Below are 5,581 nucleotides of genomic sequence, written 5' to 3'. Positions count from 1 at the left end.
ATGCTGTATTCAATGTACCTGGCAATAAGGTAGCAGAGGAAAGGGTCTATATCTGCAGGCAGCCTGACCTAGAATGAAGCAAACATTCCTAAGCTTACTCTTGTATGGAAAACAAAGGACTGTCCATAGGTGCTTTGAAGTGACAAAAAATACACCAGTGACAGTCGTGGGCACCTTCCAAGTCACTGATTCTGCCAGAACGTGGCCTGAGATTGAGCATCCGAGCATGGGAGATGATCACCACAATCCCGCACAGAGAGAGAGAGACAGAGAGAGAGAGAGAGAGGAACCATTGGCTTAATTCTTTTTTTTTTTTTTTTTTTTTAACATGGAAGCTTCATGAATTTGTGTGTCATCCTTGCACAGGGGCTAACCTCTGTATCGTTCCAGTTTTAGTACATTGCTGCTGAAAGTGAGCACTGGTGCAGTTATGATCATGTGACATTTGGCAACACCTGCTACTCTTATTGCAAGACATTGTTTATCAACTTGAAATTTATTAGAAATGTTTTCTCTTCTTGCAGAATGCTTATGCAATAAGTTACTCGCAACCCAAGGTTTTACTGTATTTTCATTTTAGTTTTCCTTTAAACAATTTTCCTTTTATTTTTCTTTTGTGATTCATCTTTCTTTAAACCAATAAAGATGCAGGAATTCAGATTAAATATGATAAATTTCCAGAAACATACAACTTAACCAAGACTCATATGTAAATATAAAATCTGAACAGACTGATAATGAGTAAGGGGATTGAATTAATTATCAAATACTTCCCAACAAAGAAAGCCAAAAAGCAAATGGTTTCACTGGTGATTTTTTGCAAACATTTAAAAACTTAACTAATCTTTTTCTAACTCTCACAATAAAAGTTGAAGAGCAGAGCATTCCAGACTCATTTTTTAAGGCTAGTCTTACTTTTATATTAAAGCCAGATGAGGATACCACAAGAAAAGAAAACTACAGGTCATTATCTTTGATGAAAAATCTCAACAAAATATTTGCAACCCAATTAAGCAACACAGTAAAATCATCATACACCATGAACAAATGGAATTTATCCCTGTGATACGGGATAGTACAGCATATACAGATCAATAAATGTGATATACCACGGGAATAAAATGAAGGATAAAGCCATGTGATATTTCAATAAATTCAGAAAAATAGATTTTTACAAAATTCAACATTCTTTTATGGTAACAATTCTCAACAATATTTTGTGCTTCTGTGGTACCTATCAGTTGTAATGTCCCCTCTTTCATTTCTGATTTTATTTCAGTGCAGCTACAGCAGTTCTAAGAGGGAAATTTATAGCTATATATGCCAACATTAAGAAAAATGAGGGGCGCCTGGGTGGCTCAGTCTATTGAGTGTCCAACTTCGGCTCATGTAATGATCTCATTGTTCTTGCATTCAAGCCCTACTTCAGGCTCTGCACTGACAGCTCAGAGCCTGGAGCCTGCTTCACATTCTGTGTCTCCATCTCTCTCTCTCTCTCTGCCCCTCCCCTACTTGTGCTCTCTCTCTCTCCCTCTCTCAAAAATGAATAAACATTAAAAAAGAAAGAAAGAAAAATGAAATTTCTCAAGTAAACAACCTAACTTCGTATCTCAAGACAATAGAAAATAGAACAAAACTATCACTAAAAAGGATATAACAAGGATCAGAGCAGAAATAAATAGAACAGAAGAAAACTCAATGGAAAAGATCAATGAATCTATGAGCTGGTTAAAAAAAAATTAATAAGCCTTTGGCTAAGGAAAAAGGCTTTGGCCTATTAACGGTATCATGAAAAAATTTTTTTAATTTTTTTAATATTTATTTATTTTTGAGAGACAGAGATGACAGAGCACTAGTTGGGGAGGGGCAGAGAGAGAGGGAGTCACAGAATCCAAGACAGTCTCCAGGCTCTGAGTTATCAGCACAGAACCTGACACAGGGTTCAAACTCAGGAACCATGAGATCATGACCTGAGCCAAAGTTGGATGCTTAACTGACTGAGCCACCCAGGCATCCTGATAATATTTAATTTTAATGACTTTTCATTCCCTTTCTCTTTTCTATTTCCTTACTGCATATGTAACATAAATCATAACAGAAAATTTAGTGTTGCACTCTCATAAGAAGGTTACCAAACCTGGAAAAACTTATCATATTTATTAAAAATATGTAAGACAGAAGTCTGAAAGAAACCAAGATGCTCAAACACGTATCCATATAAGAAAAAAACTAATGAGGAAAAGCATACTTCTGTCCTATTTTGTCTGGAACTGCTTCTTTTCATTCGGGTCTTGGGCATGTCATTTTCATGGCTAACTTATACACAATATTATTAATCAATTGCTTAGGGAGACCTTGAATGTTCAAGGTGAGATCTGTTTGAAGCTTAATGATTGTATGATAGATCTAGGGATCTTCTTCTTCAGATATTTTAAGGAAATAAGTGGAGAATATTTTGATAGGTCTTTCAGAAATTTTAAGTGATTTGACAATTTTCAGTTCTCCGAGGTAATGTCTAGTTGATTACATAGAGCCATGGTGAACATATAGAGACATATTTTCACTAAAATGACCTTTTTGGATTTTTTTAATTGGACACACACAACATTTTCAGTTAGAGTCAGCTGACAAGAACTGTTTTAGGTTTGTTCAGTAGTTCACAATTTGAAACTCATTCATAGATGTTTTTAGACATGTTTCCATGTTTCTCATATAGATATATAAAATAAAACAAAACAAAACAAAACCTGAGGAGACATATCTTGGCCATAACTTTAAGCCAAATCAATAGTTTTCTCCTTTGTGATTTAATATATAAATAATTATGCTAAGTTTTGTTTTTCCTAGAGATATTTTTCACAGTTGAGGTTGATTATGCATCTGTAGGGATTCTTGTCCTACTTTGTTACCAGATGTTCAACCAAGGCATAGTCTAGCCTAGCAAGCAAATGCAGCCCATTTCTAGATTCTCAATGTGTTGCAATGCACCTCTCATTAGAAGGTCAAAAGCATTATAGTCAAGATGCTTATGTTATTGTGAAATGACTGAAAATATTTTTTATGTGTTTATTATTATTTATTGAGCAATTATAATGGTTCATTTTATGTGTCAAATTGACTATTCCAAGAGATGCCCTGAAAGCTAAACATTTTTTTTTTTTTGTGGGTGTGTCTGTCAGGGTGTTTCCAGAAGAGATTAGCATTAGAATTGGTTGACTGAGTAAAACCAATGGCTCTCTCTGTTGTGGTTGAGCATCACTGAATCTATTTAGGGCCTGAATAAAGCAAAAAGGCAGAGGAAAGTGGAGTTTGCTCTCTGACTGACTGTTAGAACTAGGACATCAATCTCCTTAAGCGCTCAGTACTCGTGGTTCTCAGGCCTTCAGACGTGGACTAGGATCTACACCATCAGCTTTCTGGGTCTCACACCTCCTAGCTATACCACTGGCTTTCTTGAATCATCCAGCTTGCAGATGGAAGATCATGAGACTAGCACAATGCTAGATACAACATGGCAAAAGTCGGCCAGATACTTTTCCTGCCTTCATGGAATTTATAGTCCAGTAGAGAAAAGGACATCATATGAATACTCAAAAAAGGAAGTACAATTACAAAATTAGATAATTTCAGTGATAGAAAAATTCAAGAATTTAGGTAAGATTGAGGAAGGATAAGAGAGATGTAACGGGGAAGACATGTTTGTCTAAGTGATGTCTAAGCTGAAGCATAAAGGCAGCGCTTGTATTAATCAAGTAAAAAGTGATGTGTGGATTATTTCATCTAAAGAGACAAGTACCTTCAAAGACCTAGAGGTTGAAGAGGCCTGTACTTGTTGGAGAAACTAGAAGGCCAGTATGGACTGATGTGTCCTGAGTGAAGCAGAAAGCACTGCAAGATGAGGATGGTGAATAGGCACATCCTTGTGCAACCTAGGAAGGAATTTTCTTTCAAGTTGACCATAACCAGCTAACATGGATGATTTTCAGGCAGGCAATGCATGTTCTCACTGCCAGTTTTGAGTAGACTAAGAGGGAACCCATTAGTATCAGCTGGCAGGCAATGTTCTGGGAAAGATAAGATGGGTGCAGGAACTGGAGTAGTAATGTGGAAATGAAGATATGGATGTAGATTTGAGACATATTTGGTGACCCATCTAATGATGTGCTGCTTGTGGAGAGGGGACGAGGAGAAGAGATGCATTAAGGGTGATTCCTGGATTTTTTTGATATGGGCAGCCAGGTAGATACGGGGTAATTTATTGAAAAGAGAAATAAGAGGAGGACCACACACACTAATCATATCCAACTTTAACATACCTCTCACAAAGACAGACGAAGTATTTAAGAACTTACACAGATCAAACCCTAAAATGTGATGATACAGGATGTACCTTCGAAATAAAATTGGGCTAGGCATAAAAACTGGGTACATGTTAGACCACACACTAAAAGCCAATGAATTGCCAGGGTAAGAGTAATAAAAACACCATTCTCTGCACCTTAAGCATAATACTAAAAATTCATAACAAAATGTAGAAGTTCCCTACCATTTAAAATTAAATTTAAAATAAAAGCCTGCTATTAACTGTTGAGCCAAAGAATCTATATAAAATTAAATTTCAAAATTTCTTGAGATAGTGATAATGGAAACAAAATACATCAGAGTCATGGTATAAAGCTAGAACATTGTCAGAGGAAAATTTATAGCATTAAAATACCTATGTTAATGGATATGAAAGTAAATGAGGTGAATTCCAAAACCTCATTTTCAAAAAAGAATGTTTATTTATTTATTTTGAGAGAGAGAGAGAGAGAGAGAGAGAGAGAGAGAGAGAGGTAAGGGCAGAGAGAGGGAGAGAGAGAATCCTAAGCAGTATCCATGTTCTTAACACAGAGACTGACATGGGGCTTCTTCTCACAAACTGTGACATCAAGACCTGAGCGGAAATCAAGAGTCGATGCTTAACTGACTGAGCCACCCAGGCACTCCCAAAATCTCGTTAAAGGAACAGAAAAGTTAAACTAAAAGAAATGACATAATAAATAGAAAATCAGAAGTATATCAAATAAATTGATAAATGTTAAATATTAATGAACACAACCCAGCAACAAATTAATTATACATCATGACCAAGTATATTTAATTCCAGAGCACAAGCCTATTGAGATATAAATATACCAATTAATAAATTCTTTCATATTAATAGACCCAAAAGAAAAAAAATATATGATCATCTCTATATATTCAGAAAAGATGTTAGCAAAATTAAACACTCATCGGATAATCAGTAAAATGGGAGTTTATGGATAATTATTTAACAAGAAAACTGCATATACCTCTGCCAAATATGCAGCATCTTACCTAAATGAGCAATTAAGAATTTCTCACTGAATTCAAGGAGAATACCCACGATTTCCATAATATTTTAAACATTGTGTTGGAAGAATTTACCAACACAAGAATAGATAATCAGAGGTGTAATAATATGAAAGGAAGAACATTTTTTTGTTAAATCTCCTTTCATAACTGTAGATGATAGTAAAATTGGTATACAAAATCAATAGCCTATATATATGTGTAC

General features: G+C 35.3%; 1 pseudogene; it reads right to left on the bottom strand.

Annotated features, from left to right (window-relative positions):
• Window positions 1–321: 321 nt before the first annotated feature.
• LOC122484553 lies at window positions 322–419 on the bottom strand (annotated as a pseudogene).
• Between the last annotated feature and the right edge of the window lie 5,162 nt (window positions 420–5,581).

The sequence above is a fragment of the Prionailurus bengalensis genome, chromosome D1, assembly GCF_016509475.1.
Source record: "Prionailurus bengalensis isolate Pbe53 chromosome D1, Fcat_Pben_1.1_paternal_pri, whole genome shotgun sequence".
Lineage (NCBI taxonomy): Eukaryota > Metazoa > Chordata > Mammalia > Carnivora > Felidae > Prionailurus > Prionailurus bengalensis.
The sequence above is the reverse complement of the archived record's forward strand: the minus strand, read 5'-3'. Positions and strand labels throughout refer to the sequence as shown.